Below are 19539 nucleotides of genomic sequence, written 5' to 3' on the forward strand. Positions count from 1 at the left end.
CACACAGTCATAAAGAAAAATTATGCTTCCATAATTCTGAGGAACTCAGATTCCTCACATTTAAATTCATCGTTAGCCCATAGACAAATTTTAAGCTCTGAAATTCTATTTCAATTCCACCTTTAGCTAGTTTAGTTCTGCTCTGATAATCCTCACGCTGATTCTAATAATGGTGTCTTTGCCCTGTCTCTGAGAAGTGAATCTTTCTAAGACAAGTTTAGAGACTTAAGCCCTATTTTATGCCTTGTGCCTCTGAATCTGTCATAGAGGCCTTCCTTGTATCCTAAAAAAGGGATCTTGACTTGCTTGTGATGATGCTGTCTTCTCAGCACTTTCTACTAAAATTCTACCCTAGTGTCTGCTCTGCAGCTGCGTACAAGTTTAAATCCTGCCACTTGCAAGTGGATGTCTCTCCCTGCCTCAATGAATATTTAGTTCCTATCTTCTGCATTGCTCTGTACCTTTTATGGGTAATGATATTCTGTTTTCTTCGTGGGTGTCTTTCTGATACACAGAAACATTTGGTGTTTTTTTTTTTTTTCTTTTTTTTGTCATGGAACATCCAGGCTGAGAACAGCTTAGAGCTTCTAGTTCTCCTGCCTACACCAGCTCCCAGGTATCACCTCTCTATCGGTTCAGCCGGCATGTGAATGTAACCTGCTTTTTCTTTTTTTTTTTTTTTACCTTTTAAAGCTGCTAATTCCAAATCCACCGTCAAAATTCTTTGTGCACTAACAGGCTGGCTAGGGAGACAGATATTATTTTCCATGCTTATCTTTTCTTGATGTGATCAAAGAACACACATTCTCAGGGTTTCCAGGATTTTTTCTTTTTTTTTTTTTTTGCTAACAGTTATGAGGAAGTTGACATAAGAAAATAAAAAAGAACAATAATGGAATGGTGAAGTTTTAAAAAGTCTTACAAAATTCTAAAAACCATAGTTTTGACTCTATAGGTAATAATGCCACATATGAACACTTTGAATAGACCATCTGCACATATTTCCAGAGAATAAACACTTTTCTTACATACTCTGAAACCATGTATATGTAAACGAGTGTTAACTGTTTTCAATGACTGGACTAATGCCAATAGAAGAAAAAAGTCTATTCAGAAAATATTGCCAAATAAAAATTGAATTGATATCAGATCTTCAGCTTTAATGGACGTTTGTAAAGCCTGAGTGTTCAGAAAAAACACACATTTTTCCTAAAAATTAAAGATAAAAAAAACTTGACTGAGTAACTTTAAAATCGTTCATTTGTATGTCATGAATGTAGATATCTATTTCCCCATCTGTGTATGAACATACATACCTTATTATGAAGCAAGATTAAAATCTGAAAAAGATATTTTATCATATATGATATATAGTTCAGAATTAGTCCCTCTGATAGTACCTAAAATCAGAGGAGCGTACCCATGTTTGTTTTCTGTGAGGCTGGATTTTCATACATGATGGAAGAAACTAGAAGGCTTGGATGTAACAAAATTTTGTCTATAAAAATTAGGACATTAGTAAACCAATTATTTTAAACCTCCCATTCCAGGAAAATACATTAATCATTAGGAGGCACATTTCAGAATGTTCTCAACATCAGTCAAATGTAATCATTTGCCTTTGGGAACTCAGGGTTAAATGATTACATAATTGCTGATTTTCCAATACTACTAGTGTGGAACAGAACTAATTTATCTGAACCAGTACTTCTCAGGGATAAAATGTTTGAGCTTCCTATACTAGGCCATTTGACGAAAGGAAAAATTCAATACGGAGTCAATCTATGGCAAAGAAAGATAAAAAGCAATAGCTATTAAGACTGAGGTTAAATGGGAGTGAAGGCCATTTTGAAGGACTGGGACATCAGAGAAGAGATCTATGTAATGAGAGGAGGGGTGAGGAACCAATCACATTGACAAGCTAGTTGGCAGATAGCATTATCCAGCAATTAAAGTGGCCAAAATGGCTGTGTTCTCAAACGTGTAAACTCTGGACTGAAAATTAGATTTTAAGAGCATATTATTCAAGAAGATAGGCTAGTGAAGGTGCTCTAGAGTTTAAAGAGTTCATGTAAAGATTAATTTGTTTTACAGATGCAAACCAGCATTTGAAATCCTCTTGCTCTTCCTTATCAAGGTATGTACACACTTTAGGAGACCTTCCTCATTTGGGTACCTGTACTCATAAGACTCCTGCCAGGAAGCCAGGATGTGGTCCAGATGAAATACAGTTCCCCTTATTCCCCATGAGCATTCTCTAAGGTTCATGCCATCCGTATTTACACATTTTAGGCACCTCAGTCTAAAATGCCGTATTGCGTACAATCTCAATTTCTTTATTTTTCTGAAAAATGGATGAAGATGGAAAGAACGCCCCAAAAGAATGTATCTTAAGCTCTGAAATAAAGAAATTAAATCAATTTGATTAGTTTTAATCTACAGATTAATATGAAAAGATTTTAACACCTTAGTATTGGATCCTGAATGCTGCTGCCCTCTGAAAAACTCTTCTGAAGCAACAAAAATATTTGCTCATTCATACACCAAAAAAAAAAAAATCAATCTATAAAACCTGTCATTGGGGTAAAAGCTCCCACCTTATTTTATTCTAACTTTAGGAGAATGTAACATATTTGGCCAATGCCAGGAAGTTCTGTGAATATGAAGCATTTCAGTTTGTTCATTTCCTTGTATAGATAGTTCTAGAAATATGCCAATACAAGTATTACAGTAATTTTGCAAAGCTGTCTTCACAGTCATGACATTTATTTCTAGAAAGACGGTAGAAGAAAATGCTTAAGGAAACTAAAGTAGTAAAAGTTGCTGTTATTCATATATTAAATGAGACAGCTTCTTAAGATTTTTAAAGAATTGGAAGATAACCACATAATTCTGCAATGAAAACTATATACCTAAAAAGAAGAAGATACAATTACTTTATTGTCAGCTGGAATTATGGGGTGGAGGAGTGGATGGACGTTCTGATTACTATGTGTTAACACAGCTGTTTCACCTCTTATCTGTCAGTTTGTCTTATTGTGGTGGCTTACATGTTGCTATGATGCTGCAAGCTATGTCAACGGTATTTCAAATGCTAGCAGGGTCACCCACAGTGGACAGGTTTCAGTGGAGCTTACAGATTAAGACAAACTAGAAAGAAGAAGTTGGTGATGTTCTTCTAAAAAAAGGGGTCAGTGATTTTGTGGAACATTGTCTGATATAGTGCCAGAAGATGAGATTCTCAGTTTGGAAAACACCAAAATACAACTGTAGAAAGCCTGCCTACTCTAAGTAGAGCTGATCTTAATGATGTGGATGAGTAAAGTTTCTGAGACCTCCATTTGCTGATGTGGCATAACTCAAACTCAGAAGAAACAGGTGCAAACATCCATTAATAGTCAGAAGGTAGAATGTACAAAGTATGAATGTAGAAAAATTGGAAGTTCTCAAAATTGAGATGGAATGCATAAAGATCAATATCCTGGGCATTAATGAGCAGAAATGGGCTGATACTGGCCATTTTGAATCAGACAATCATACGGTATACTACGTTGGGAATGACAAATTGAAGAGGAATGATGTCACGTTCATCTTCAAAAAGAACATTTGAAGATCTGTACTGAATTCAGTACAACACTGTCCATGATAGGATAATATCCATAAGCCTACAAGGAAGCCATTATTCAAATTTATGCACCAACCACTAATGCCAAAGATGAGCAAATTGAAGATTTTTACCAACTCCTGCAGTCTGAAATTGATCAAACATAAAATCATAAATAAATACAGTGATTGGAATGGGAAAGTCGGAAACAAAGAAGATTGGAATTTGGAAAATATGGCTTCCATGATAGAAATGACACTGAAGATCGCATTATAAAACTTTGTAACACCAACAATTTAATCATTGCAAATACCTTTTTTCAACGACATAAATGATGACTACACATGTGGACCTCACGAAATGGAATACAGAGGAATCAAATCGACTACGTCTATGGAAAGAAACAGCAGAAAAGCTCAATATCATCTGTCAGAACAAAGACAGAGGCCAACTGTGGAACAGACCATCAATAGCTCACCTGCAAATTCAAGTCGAAGCTGAAGAAAATTAAAACAAGTCCACAAGAAGCAAAGTATTACCTTGAGTATATCCCACCTGAATTTAGAGACCATTTCAAGAATAGATGTGAAGAATTGAACACTAATGACCAAAGACTGAAGAACAGAGCTTGTGGAATGACATTAAGGACATCATACTTGAAGATTTTTTTTTTTTTTACTTGAAGAAAGCAAAGGTCATTAAAAAAAAACAGGAAAGAAAGAAAAAGCCAAAATGGATGTCAGAAAAAACTCTGAAACATGCTCCTGAATATACAGTAGCTAAAGGAAATTTTTTTTTTTTAAAGAAAATGGACAGTAGCTAAAGGAAATGGAAGAAATGATGAAGTAAAAGAGCTGAACAGATTTCAAAGGACAACTTCGGAAGACAAAGTATTATAATGAAATGTGCAGAAGCCTGGAATTAGAAAACAAAAAGGGAAGAAGGCACAGCATTTTCAAGCTGAAAAAAATCATGCTTTGAGTTGCAATTTTGAAGGATTCTGTGTCCAAAACATCACACGACGCAGGAAGCATCAAAAGAAGGTGGAAGGAATTCACAAGTAATAGTGCCAAAAAGAATTGGTTGCTGTTCGAACATTTCAGGAGGTAGCATATGATCGAGAACCTATAGTATTGAAGGAAGAAGTCCAAGGTGCACTGAAGGCATTGGCGAATAACAAGGCGCCAGGACTTAACGGAATACCAATTGAGATGTTTCAACGAACAGACACAAAGCTGGAGGTGTTCACTCATCTATGCCAAGAAATTTGGAAGATAGCTACTTGGCCAACTGACTGGAAGAAATTCATATTTGTGCCCATCCCAAAGAAAAGTCATACAAATGAATGCAGAAATTTGCAAACAATATCATTAATATCACAAGCAAGTAAAATTTTACTGAAGTAATTAAAAAATGGCTGCAGCAGTATATCAACAGGGAACTGCCAGAAATTCAAGCCAGATTCAGAAGAGGACGTGGACCAAGGAATATTGTTGCTGATGTCAAATGGCTCTTGGCTGAAAGAATGCCAAAAAGATGTTTTCCTGTCTATACAAAGGCATTCGGCTATGTGTGTATCACAATAAATTATGGATAACATTGCAAAGAATGGGAATTCCAGAGCACTTAATTCTGTTCATGAGGAACCTGTACATAGACCAAAAGGCAGTCATTTGAACAGAACAAGGGGATACTGCGTGGTTTAAATGTATCTTTTTATCATACTTATTCAATCCGCATGCTGAGCAAATAATCCAAGAAGCTGGACTATATGAAGAAGAATGCAGCATATGGATTGGAGAAATACTCATTAAGAACCTGTGATATATGGATGATACAACATTGCTCGCTGAAAGTGAAGAGGGCTTAAAGCACTTACTGATGAAGATCAAAGACTACAGCCTTCAGTAAGGGTTACATTTCAGCATAAAGAAAACAAAAGTCCTCACAGCTGAACCAATAAGCAATATCATGATAAAAGGTGAAAAGACTGAAGTTGTGAAGGATTTCATTTTACTTGGATCCACAATCAATGCCATTGGAAGCAAGCAGTCAAGAAATCAAGTGATGAATTGCACTGGGCAAATCTGCTGAAAAAGACCTCTTTAAAGTGTTAAAAAGCAGATATCAGTTTGAGGACTAAGGTGGACTTGACCCAAGCCATGGCATTTTCAATTGCCTTCTATGTATGTGAAAGCTGGGCAATGGATAAGGAAAACTGAAGAAGAATTAATGCCTTTGAACTGCAGTGTTGGCAAAGAATATTGACTATACCATGGACTGCCAGAAAAACAAACAAATCTGTCTCGGAAGAAGTACAGCCAGAATGCTCTTTTGAAGCAAGGATGGCAAGACTTCATTTCACATACTTTGGACATGTTATTTGGAGGCACCAGTCCCTGGAGAAGGACATCATGCTTGGTAAAGAAGAGAGTCAGTGAAAAAGAGGAGGCCCCTCAACAAGATGGATTGACACAGTGGCTGCAGCAATGGGCTCAAACATAGCAAGGATTGTGAGGATGGTGCAGGACCAGGCAGTGTTTTATTCTGTTGTTCATGGGGTTGTTGTGAGTCAAAACCAACTCGAGGGCACCTAACAACAACAACACTGCTGTTTAGATAATTTGTCTCATACATTAGGCCATTTTACAAATGACATTTAAGAAAGTAGCAGGCTTAATATAGCTAAGAAAATAGTAAAAAGTAATAGCAACAACATCAACTTGCTAAAGGATTTAAAAAGAGTTCCTTTGAATGGAAATAAAGCCTCCTGACTGCAAACCTCGTGCTCTGTCACCTGACTTCCCATTCTGCTTTACGACCTCTATGCCTCCTTGTTCTCTAGCCTTGGACACATGTGCCCACCTTCAGTTCCTGACACACTCGAGATTAACCTTTACTATCAACTCCTCACTGCTGAAGATCAAAGACCACAGCCTTCAGTATGGATTATACCTCAACATAAAGAAAACAAAAATCCTCACAACTGGACCAATAAGCAACATCATGATAAATGGAGAAAAGATTGAAGTTGTCAAGAATTTCATTTAACTTGGATCCACAATCAACACCCATGGAAGCAGCAGTCAAATCAAAAGATGCATTTCATTGGGCAAATCTGCTGCAAAAGACCTCTTAAAGTGTTGAAGAGCAAAGATGTCACCTTGAAGACTAAGGTGTGCCTGACCCAAGCCATAGTGTTTTCAATTGCCTCATATGCATGTGAAAGCTGGACAATGAATAAGGAAGAACTAAGAAGAACTGATGCCTTTGAATAGTGGTGTTGGTGAAGAAGAGTAAATATACTATGGACTACCAAAAGAATGAACAAATCTGTCTTGGAAAAAGTACAACCAGAATGCTCCTCAGAGGCGAAAATGGTGAGACTACTTCTCACATACCTTGGTCATGTTGTCAGGAGGGATCCATCCCTGGAGAAGGACATCATGCTTGGTAAAGTGGAGGGTCATTGAAAAAGAGGAAGACCCTCAACGAAATGGATTGACACAGTGGCTGCAACAATCGGCTCAAGCACAGCAACGATTGTGAGGGTGGCCCAGGACCAGGCAGTATTTTATTCTGTTGTACACACAGTCACTGAGTTGAAACAGCACCCAACAACAAAGATGGAAACAGAGAGATACACAAATACACTTTTATGCACATACTTTATATGTATATTTTTATGTATGTACATTATATTTGCTGTTGTTTGGTTGCCATTGAGTCAATTCCGACTCATGGCAACCCCACATGTGCAGAGAGCTTCTCCATATGGTTTTCAAGGCAGTTCTACTCTGTCCTATAGGGTTGCTATGAGTCGGAATCGACTCGATGGCAGTGGGTTTTGTTTTTTTGGGGACCTTTCAGAAGCAGACTGCCAGGCCTGTCTTCCAAGGCAGCTCTGAGTGGGTTCGAACCACCAATCTTTTGGTTAGTAGTTAAGTGCTTAACCTTTTGCTTACCCCAAAACAAAAAACCCATTGCCATCAAGTCAATTCTGAGTCATAGAGACCCTATAGGGTAGGGTAGAACTGCCCCACAGAGTTTCCAAGGAGTGCTTGGTGGATTCGAACTGCTGACCTTTTGGTTAGCGGCCATAACCACTACGCCACCAGAGTTTCCTAAGGACTCCTTATATTTTTGTATTCTATGTATATATTGTACGTGTGTGTGTGTATGACTTTTATGGCTCTTTGATCTGTGTGGGTATGTATGTAGAATATCTAGACATAATAGTATATATAATATATGTGTATTATAAAATTTGTGTATATGTATATCATAAAATTCTAATTGTATTTTTAAATACATATACAATATGTGTGTGCATATATATGTATGTATATAAACACACATTATATACATTCAGTACTATGCCTAGATATTCCATACACACACACACAGATTTAAGAGCCATATAAATCATCCCTGTCTAGAAAACCCATGCCCATTCCAGTTCATTCTTATTAATAGAATCAAACAATAACTGGGAGGATGAGGAGAAAGATTACTGACTTCAGGGCAGCGCAGCTGAATATCTGGCTCCGGTGACAAGCTGAGCAAGCCAGAGCAGGGCTGCTACCCATTGAAGTGAGGAGAGTTAAATATGTCATCCTCTGTCATCCTTTGATGATAGTTAAACTGAGATGACAGGCTGTTAATGTTCACAAACTCTTTGATCCTATGGCAAAGTGCAAAGAATAAATGGGAGAAAAGGAATCCTACCTTACTGCTTCCGGGGATTAAGTTTAATTGAATAAATACGCTCAAATAAATAAACGGAAATTCTTCTGAAGTAATTAGTTGCATTCCACCTTCTCCCCTCAGACCCTTCAGAGAAGAGTAGCTGTAAATATAATCATCCTTTTCTTATGCCAATGCTGTAGTAATTGTTAGTATCAGGGTGCTTTGGTTAAAGTGTGTTTGATTTACTCTTAACTGGTATTTACAATTTAGGATAAGAGAATGGCACATTTAGTTTATCCATGCAGCATAGATTTGGGACTCTCATGGCCTGTCCATGTCTTTACAAAGCTTTCTGTGACTGTAAGCACAAAGCTCTCTGTGACTGCTCTTGAATAAGGAGTGTACCCACACTTACTAAAATGTATTTCTTTTACCATTAAATTGGAGTATTCTAGTCCATTTTTTCCAACAGCTAATGTATCAAACAAATAGTAACAGGAGAACAACGGTGTCAATATTAATTACCAATGATTTGTAGGAGTGCAGGGATAAGAGGGGTAGAGAAGGCGGAGACAAAATACACTCAGAGGGACAAGCAAGAATTCATGAAAGACATGTTGTGTGAATAATTTTCTGAAACGTATTTTACTCAGATATGCTCTCTCCTTCGAAGTCATTCTTTGAATGTCTCTCCCTTTGGACATTTTCGGGATAATATAGCTAGAAAGCAGTACATATAGGAGTGACAATTTTTGATTTATTGCTTATGGTGCAAAGAAGGCAAGATAGAAAGAAAAGTTGCCTATGCCGGTTATAGAAAGCAATATACCAAAGATTTCCCAAACTTCTCATCTGAATTACATATTTAAGTAGAGCTACCAAAAGGGTTTCTGGACTGGATTTGGATTTTCAAATTCAAATTGTATTTCTTTAGAATTTGAAGTTTCTTGTGACAGTCCTTTTATTTCCTCAGAGTTAAATGCTAAGGACATATCTCCAATTCAAGTAAGTGCAATTTTGGAAATCTGAGCCAAATGAAATTATACACCAAAATATTAACAATGATTGTCTCTGGGTAGTGAGCTAATGGGAGATTTTATATTTCTTTCAACTTGCACTTTTTCTTTCTAATTTTTTCTGTATTAAATATGGATCAAGTTTGCAATAAAAAGCTAAACATGTTCAAATAAGTTAGTTCAAATAAGTTTATAAAAGAAAATTATGAACACCTTCTAAAAACTCCTGATTGGATTCCTTTAAATTGTCAGCTTCCATTCATTATTTAATATACAAATCCTCTTTGTGAAAGTTGTTTTTTATACTAAATTTGCAAGGTCATATTATTTTCTATAGAAAACAAGATACAGGAGCTATTTGAGATATGGGGCTTAGGTATTATATATACCTTGAATTGGACAAAACAAAGACAATTTTCAAATAAAAGCAAACTAATGACTCAAAAGCAGCTTTAAACCCCACAGTGTTTTTCCACTGTGCCCAGAATGAAATTAAACAGTCCTTACAAGGGCTCTCACGTTGTGAGTATTGTAATAAATATAGTAAAAACAGGTGCTAGAATTCATTGAATACTGTGTTTCACATGTTGTGTTAAGTGCTTTGCAAGAATTAAATCATTTTGTCTTGAGAACAATCCTCTACAGTAGGTATTATTATTACCCCCCTTTTTTTTTGTCAGGTACAGAGATTCATGTCAGAGGAATCAGGTGGCCCATTTGTCTGCCAGGGTCAGGTTATCATGGTTCATTTCACGTGTTTATTCACTCTATGATTTGGCCAACTCTGGACAAAGATTACCAACAGAGGAATGAAGGGTGGGCAGTTAGAAGTATTTTTTATTAAAAAAAAAAACTCTGCTAACAGACACATTTACTAATACCTGAATATTATACTTAAAAACCCAAAATGTGATGAAGATACTTGGAACTAATAGACTATTGATCTTGTCAATTTATTAATGGTGTTGTTTTTGTTAGGTACCATCGAGTTGCTTTTCGACTGATAGTGACCCCATATGACAAAATAGAACTGCCCCATAGGGTTTTCTTGGCTGTAAGCTTTACAGAAGCAGATCATCAGGTTTTGCTCCCATGGACCCACGGGGTGGATTAGAACTATCAACTTTTAGGTTAGCAGCCAACCGCTTGATCATTGTGCCACCAGGGCTACTATTATTAATAATCCCATTGCCTTCAAGTCAATTCCAAGTCATAAGGATCCTATAGGGCAGAGTAGAACTGCCTAATAGGGTTTCCAAGGAGCACCTGGTGTATTCTAACCACCGAACTTTTTGGTTAGCAGCTATAGCTCTTAAGCACTAAGACACCAGGGTTTCCCCTATTATTAATAGAAATACATAAAACTCTGTAGTACAGTTCACAAATCACTCTCATAAGTGTTATTCCATTTCCTCCTCTCAGCAACTGCATGAGACAGGAGTTATTTTACAGATGAAAAAATTGAAATTTATAGATTACATGATTTCCGAATGGTCATACAACAGAAAAGGAGAGATTATACTCAAATCCACATTCTTTTGAATTTTGTTGGTGCTCTTTTCACTCTATTAAGTTTTATTGTTAACATCTCCCTCTAGTTTGCTATACTATTAAGTCACCAAGGAACAACAGAATTACAGTTTGGGAAAGAAGTAATAGTGCTCGTTAGGTCACTCAACTTGTCAAAAATGAGCCAATGGCATCAAAAAGGAATCACATTCCTCGCCTTCACTACTCTCCCATTTATCCAAGTCCCCAGAGGGCTTTGCAAACTGGAGAAGCCACACAAATGCCCAAATTGTCTAGGCAGAGGCCAAGCTGCCCAGGACAGCTCCTCCTCACCTACTGAGCCAAGCACAGCATTCATGATGGGAGAATTTAATTACTTTTCTACGCTATGTATACTTTTGAAATAAAAGCTGTGACATCTTCAGGTTCAAACTCCGACAATGCATTTCAATCACAAATTGCAGGTTTTCTCTTTGCCCATTGGTCCAGAACCCTCAGTTTGAAGTTAACCACCGAAGAAAGCCATTTGGGAAATAGCTGGACAGCAGTGAAGCGGAGAGTGAGGCTGGAGTGACATTTCAGAAGCTCTCTCACGGCAATCTTTCTGTAACGGCTTTTACTGCCTTAGGTCAATTCCTGTTCCAAATTCAGGTCACCAGAGCCTCCTAAGTGCCAGTTGGAGCAAGCTCTGAGTTTTTACATTTGTCACTCACAAAGCAGCTACAATGAAGTACAATCAGAGAAAGATTTCATTAGTTCTCACCAACTATGTGCAGCAAATTCACACACATCAGAAAATGTACTTTTATAACAGGTCAGAGATGAAAATATAAAATACAGCACGTGTCCTAAGAAATTTTGAAGGCACTACGAAAAGAAATCATTCCAGCTCCTTACTAGTTTGTATAAGACCTTTCTTAATGTGAATCTTGTCTACTTTTCTAACCTCCTTGCCCAGCACTCCTAGACCCCATACCCTAGCCAATGAACATTCTTTCAGTTTCCATTTTCTTTATTGCCGCTTACTTTGCACAACTTGCACAACTTCTGAAATGTAAATAGATCTTATGAGTTAGCTCCTTATGGAGCTTTCATTTATAGAGCTACCATTTTCCATCCCAGAACAGGAAATTCCCAACCTCCCTCAGTGCTTCCAGAGCTCCCAGAGTGAACTTATCTTACTGTACTTGTCACATGACATCATTATCATTTGTTTACATGTTTGTAAACATTCCACTAAATAATAAGTACCACTAAAGGATAAGTGTCTTACCCATGTCCTATTCATCCTTATACTCCAAGGCCTAAAAATACGCTCGGCATTAAATGCAACTGGTTGAAATGAAACGATGAATAACTAAATCACCTACACACAATGTCATTTATCATTTTAGTGGTTAAAAGTACAGATCTGAAGCCAAAACTCCATCGGTTAAAAAAAATAGCTCCATTACTAAGTAGCTCTGTGATCTTGAGTGAGTTACTTAAACTCTGTGCCTGAGTTTTCTCATCTCTAAAATAAGTTATTGTATGATTTCAATGTCTTAATAAATAGAAAACCACTAAAAACATAGCACTTAAAATACTTGTGACTTCTTAAAAAATATTAGCTATCATCATTAGTGGCAGCCTCATCACTATCATTATTATCATCACATTCCTGCTACGTTTCAGTGTAGCATACTAGTCAAGATTTTCAATTATGTCATTACACAGGCCTGGGTTCAAATCACTGCTCCTCTGCTAGTTGTATGATACTGGACAACTCTTTCAAGTTTTCTCTACCTTGGCCTCTCATCACCAAACCTAAGATAATAATAGTACCTCAGCCAGAAAATTTTGGAAAGTTACAATTAAATTATGCTGGTAATTAACGGGCTGGAACATGGTAAATGTGTCATAAAGGTAAGCTATTTATGATCCAACAGAAAGCACACATCATCGAACAATATCATTAATATCACACACAAGTAAAATTTTGCTGAAGATCATTCAAAAGCAGTTGCTGCAGTACATAAACAGGGAAATGCCAGAAATTCAAGCCAGATTCAGAAAAGGATGTGCAACAAGGGACATCATTGCTGATTTCAGATGGATCTTGGCTGAAAACAGAATATCAGAAAGATGTTTACCTGTGTTTTATTGACTATAAAAGGCATTTGACTGTGTGGATCATAATAAATTATGGATAACATTGCGAAGAATGGGAATTCAAGAACACTTTAATTGTGTTTGTGATGAACCTGTATATAGACCAAGAGGCAGTCGTTCGAATGGAGTAAGGGGATGCTGCATGGTTTAAGTGTATCTTTTCACCATACTTAATCAATCTGCATGCTGAGCAAATAATCAAAGAAGCTGGACTATATGAAGAAGAATGCAGCATCAGGATTGGAGGAAGGCTCATTAACAACCTGTGATATGCAGATGACACAACCATGCTTGCTGAAAGTGAAGAGGACTTGAAGCACTTACTGATGAAAATCAAAGACTACAGCCTTCAGTATGGATTACACTTCAACATAAAGAAAATAAAAATCCTCACAACTGAACCAAAAAGCAACACCATGATAAACAGCAAAAAAATTGAAGTCGTCAAGGTTTTCATTTTACTTGAATCCGCAATCCACACCCATGGAAACAGCAGCCAAGAAATCAAACAATAGCATTACATTGCGAAAATCTGCTGCAAAAGACCTCTTTAAAGTGTTAAAAAAACAAAAATGCCACTTTAAGGACTAAGGCACGCCTGACCCAAGCCATGGTGTTTTCAATCACTTGAAATGCATGTGAAAGCTGGGCAATGAACAAGGAAGGCTGAAGAAGAATTGACATCTTTGAATTGTGGTGTTGGTGAAGAATATTGAATATACCAATGTCATGGATTGAATTGTATCCCACAAAACTATCTGTCAATTTGGCTGGGCCATGATTCCCAGTACTGCATGATTGTCCACCATTTTGTCATCTGATGAGATTTTGCTATATGTTGTAAATCCTCTCTCTATGATGTTTATGAGATGGGATTAGCAGCAGTTGTGTTAATGAAGCAGGACTCAATCTACAAGATTAGGTTGTGTTTTAAACCAATCTCTTTTGAGATATAAAAGAGAGAAGCCAGCAGAAAGACGTGGGAAACTCATACCACCAAGAAAACAATGCTGGGAGCAGACCCTGTCATTTGGACCCAAGGTTCCTGGACAGAGAAGCTCCCAGACCAGGGGAAAATTGACGACAAAGACCTTCCTCCAGAGCCGACAGGGAGAGACAGCCTTCGCCTGGTGCTGATGCTGTGAATTTGGACTTCAAGCCTACTGGACTGTGAGAATAAGTTTCTTTTTGTTAAAGCCATCCACTTGTGGTATTTCTGTTATAGCTGCACTGTATGAGTAAGACAACCATGGACTGCCAAGAGAATGAACAAATCTGTCTTGGAAGAAGTACAACCAGAATGTTCCTTAGAAACAAGGAGGGCAAGACTACGTCTCACATACTTTGGACATATTTTCGGGAGGCATTAGTCCCTGGAGAAGGACATCATGCTTGGTAGAGTAGAGGGTCATGGAAAAATAGGAAGAACCTCGAGACGGATTGACACAGTGGCTGCAAAAATGGCTCAAACATAGCGATGATTGTGAGGATGGTGCAGGACTGGCAGTGTTTCATTCTGTTGTACTTAGGGTCTCTATGAGTTGGAACCGACTCGATGGCACCTAACAGCAACAACATTCACGACTATGGTTTGTTTTTTTTTTTAATCTCATTTCAGCATCATTATAAATGGTCTTGGGTAATGCCCCAATAGAGGCAGCCTCACCCACTTGGCACTTGTATTTGTGCCTCATTAGCCCTGGGAAGGCAGAAAAGCCACTAAAGAAGTAGTAAATATGTTGCATTTTGGACATAAACCAAGATAACTTTGTCCCAGGGTTCTACTTCTCCAGGAAATAGGATAATCCATTTCCTGTTTTTGAACAGATTCTGTATAACATGGTTCTGTATAACATGATGAATGTAGAGTGGAAGACTACCTCATGCAATGGGAGGCAATGCCAAGCGATTAGAGCGTGAGGTAAGGGAGACACCAGGGTTATTCTCCTTCTCCCTTCCACCCAGGGGCTCTTCTTGTTTCTTCACAGTTCTGTCTCCCACCACAGAGGCCCATCCTTGTCTTTGCCATTTTCAGGTGACCCTGGCTTCTGGTCACCAGGTAATAACACCCCATCCCTTTGTCCTTCCAGCCCAGGGTAATAGTCTCTTCCTGTTGTTGCTATTTTCAGGAGTTCCTCACAGTTCCTTATATAGCTCCCAGCTCAATGCATCTCTTTTGTAACCAATTCCCACATTAATTCCCTATGTTTTCTGTTTTCCTAGTTAGACCGTGATTGAGCCAGTGATTTTCTTCATCCTTTCTCTCTCTGGATTTCATTCCATTAGCTTACAGAGTGCCTCTCTTCACATATACATGCATACATATTCATACATACTCATGCATTCTGGGTGTTTTTTTCTGCTTTAAAGAAAGACAAACAGATCAGTGGTCTGGAATGGGCTGGTCCTGTGGCTTGATTCTGAAGTCACTTTATCATCTAATGCAGTGGTTATCATCTGGCGGATAGCTTGCATCCTCTCCTCCTGCCTTTAGACATTTTTTGGAGGCTTTTTTATTATTATTATTGTTACAACTAGGGTAGAGGACAGTAGTTGCATCTAGTGGGTAGAGGCCAGGGATGTGGTTAAACATCCTGCAATTCACAAGACGGCCCTCCCACAAAAAAAGAGTTATCAGCCCAAAGTGTCAGTAGTACTGCTGTTGAGAACCCCTGGTGGAATGATACAAAATTCAACACTGTTGCACTGCTGGACACGTGCTGTAGTTTCTGAGCTGATACAGGTCAGAGATAGACTCCTTAGGACCTAGAGTTGTTGAGGGATTTAATCATATTGAGATTCTTACCCATAGCCATCATTTGCAATACACCATTCATATTAGCTGATTTGCTTAAACTTGGGTTTCACTACAGAGTTATTTGTTTTGCTGATATACATACCCTTCACCTCCTGAGAAAACAAAGGACTAAAATGTATCAAGGAGCTCTGGCGGCTCAGTGGTTAAGCACTCAGCTGCTAACCAAAAGGTCAGCCATTTGAACCCACCAACCACCCTGCAGAAGAAAGATGTGGCAGTCTACTTCCGTAAAGATTACCGCCTTGGAAACTCTATGGGGCAGTTCCACTCCGTACTATAGAGTCGCTATGAGCCGCAATTGACTCTACAGCAATGAGTTTTAAAGTGTATCAAAAGATACAGTGAATTTTCAGTTAGGAAGTTTTGCATTAAAAATAGATAAATCTTACCACCTGATTTTTCCAGTCAACTTGTACAATAAATGATAAATTTTTCATAAGATGCTAAAAAATAAATGAATAAATACTAGAATATTTGTAACAATTTCTCTCACTGTGGCTGGGTACTCCTAAACACTTCTGGCTGTGAGTCCTTTGATAACCACTCTACCAGGTAAGATCTCAATTTCCTCACGTGTGAAATGAGGAAGCTGAGCTAGATGAAAGCTCCCTTCCTGTCCTAAAAGCTTATTCAATTACTTCTCTTCAGTACTTGGGTAACGTTTTTATATATTGCGTTCAAGCCTCAGTACACAAAAGTAAAACCAGTTTTTGACATGGAGTCGATTCAGATTCATGGTGTCCCCGTGAGTGTCAGAATAGAACTGTGCTCAATAGGGTTTTCAGTGGCTGAGCTTTTTGGATGCAGGTGCCCAGGCCTCGCTTCCAAGGTGATCCTTGTAGGCTCAAATCTCTAACCTTTCGGTTAGTAACCAAGCACCTTAGCTGTTTACACCACCCAGGGACTCATCACAAAAGTAAAGCATGGAATATTGCTAGACCCGTGCTCCATCTTCCTAGTCCTCTTAAAAGATGTGTAAGCCTAACTCTTTGAGGTAACAATGGGCAAATCTGCCATAAACAGACTCATCTCACTGATGTTCTTTTTCTGACAACTTGGAGAATGGACTTTTGCCACATTGCAGAGACCGAGTTTAAAAAAGCAGACTTCAACAATTATCCAGGGGTTTTTCTTATGCATGTTCACTAAAAAAAAAGGGAAGGAAAAATACATATATATATACAGATATAGATATATATATAAAAATCTAGTCCCATTCCTAAAATAACAGCCAAAATAGACATGTGCAACTATGTTCTCCCTCATGTAAAATGAGGCTGGTTTTGTTTTCTTTCTTTCTTTTTTTAATGATAAGATTTTCTTAGAAGGAAAAGCCTCAGGGAAGCCTTCCCTTTCCTGGCTGAAGCCTCTGAAAACAGCTGCTGACAGATGTTTCAGCCTTTCTCAGCGAGAGTCCCACAGGTAACCACCTTTGTTGATGTTCCCGCCTCTATTCCCTGCTCTCAGTGGATCTTGCCTGTCTACTTCGATAATAATCTCAGTGGGCAGATATGATGTCTTAATTCTGCTCTCTTTGTAGCCTTCATCACATCACCTGTTCACAATTAAATGTTAACTCACAAGCTAGCTGAAGGTGAAACTGTAACCCTTTTGTCCTTTTTGACAAGCTGCAGCAATTCTCACAATTTATTCCCAAGACATATGTGTTCCCAAATAATCTTTATCCTCTTGGAGTAGCTCTGTGAGGCTCTGGTAGGGAGGAGGTACAACCAGTACTTGAGCAATCAAAGTTCCTGAGATGGCTCAAAGAAAAAGAGGAAAAGTGCTAACTTTTTTCTGGCATTGTTAATAAGATCATTTATCCCCGTCACCTTCAAAAAGCAGAAGGCACGTTTCCCTCTCTGACTCCTCTTTCTCTTCCCTCTCCTCCTCTTTCACCATCCTCCTCCATATCTAAAGATGAAGGTTAATATTAACCATCATATTAATGGTTGTCACATCAATCATGATTTCCTCTGAGTTATGTTACACAGGAGCAACACGCTTTATCAGAAATCAAATACAGGCCAGTGCCAAAAGTGGATGAGCTAATGTAAAATCGCTCACACGGCACTGAGGAGACAGAAACCCGTTTAATATTTAATGTCGTCATTAGCCTAAGAATGAGAGGGAGAGGGTGCTCTGCTTCCTTTACCTACGGGACGGGGTATTGAAGTGAGCTGTCTCTTCTGGGATCAGATTCACACATGTTTAAAATCCATAAAGTGGGTCACAGGTAAAGGGAATTGGAAGAGTCTCCAAACTCCCAGATGTATTGTTTTAAGAGGAAAATTGTGCATGGCAGTCATGCCTGAAGTTCACCACACTGCAGGAACCAGAGGCCATGTCAATTGAATTGCTCAATTAGCTTGTTATGGCAACAGACATACTGTCCCCAACACATATGGTCAGACTACAGCAAATAATCAATTATTGAAGGAAATTTTCTCCAAGAAGCATTAAGCCATCAGGATATTGAAGTTTTTTTTTTTTTTTTTTTTTTGTCTCTATTTAGATTATAGAAGGAGTTTGTCTGCTTGACAACTACCCAGATTTATTCCGGAGAGTCAGAAGGTCAAAACCAACTGAAAAGGAAAAGACGGAAAAAAAAAAAAAAAGAAAAAAAACAGAATAATTCTATAATAGTGAAGGCCATCTGAAAAAAAAAACTTGTTCTACCAGGAACATTCTGATGTTGTAGGGAACATTCTATTTACTCAGCATGAATGCCAGCGTATTCTGTATATACACTTTTAAACAAGTTCACCCTAAGCAACAAATGCCATTATAGTTCTTTACTTTAGCCGCAGCATTGCTCCTGATACGATACAAACATATACTAAAGCCACGCTTATCGCTTTTATTTCTTTAATTGTCTTTTTTTCCATCATATAGTATGTTCTCTGGTGTGAATTTCCAGGGGTCTCTGAGACCCCGCCAAGGAAGCGAATTATTATATTTTCACGCACATAAAACACTTCCACCTCTACCAGCACAGCCACCACCGTCTTATCGTTTTGGTCGTTATGTGCTTGAAGCTAAATCCTCTCACCCTGTGGAGTTTTTAAAATACTCCTTCATGAAAATAAGTGATTTCTGAATGTGGATAGAAGCTCCAAGTAGGCTGTGTATCAAAGACCTTCGCAGTGGACGGCAAGTTCCACAGACAGAGTATTGGGGCCATCTGGCCCAGTGCAATATTGCCCAGGCTTTTATTTCTATAAAATCTTTTTAAATTAGGGACACTTTTTCATGTGGTTTTTTAAATTAAACTTGTTCAAGGAATATTTTATTCCATAAAAGCCAGTTTGATTGAGAAGGGCAACTGCGATAATAAACAACTATTTTCATCTGCTGTTTTGTTTGTTTTTTATTGAAATCAACAGATACCTTCAAAAAAAAATGTTCTGTGCTGATCTATCTGAGTTACTTGAATCAGGTAAGTTTGAAAGGGTCTATAATTACAATAAAGAATTTCATTTAAAAAATAGGATACTTTTAGTTCTCACAAAACTTTTTAGTAGAATTGGGTATTACCTGGCATTAAAGCTTCTTTGAAAGAACACAAAGAATGAGGCAGGAAGAACTTATTTGCAACAGACCCCTTTAAAATATTTATAAATTGAATTATATATACTTCTCTTCACTTTCTCCCTCCTCTCTTTAAAAATAGACCATTGTTCAAGATAAGAAGTGACAAGAGCATCTAGCAGCAAAGACTCACTTAAACCATCAATTTCATTATCACAGGC

This window comes from Loxodonta africana, chromosome 1 (assembly GCF_030014295.1).
Source record: "Loxodonta africana isolate mLoxAfr1 chromosome 1, mLoxAfr1.hap2, whole genome shotgun sequence".
In the NCBI taxonomy this organism is placed as follows: Eukaryota; Metazoa; Chordata; class Mammalia; order Proboscidea; family Elephantidae; genus Loxodonta; species Loxodonta africana.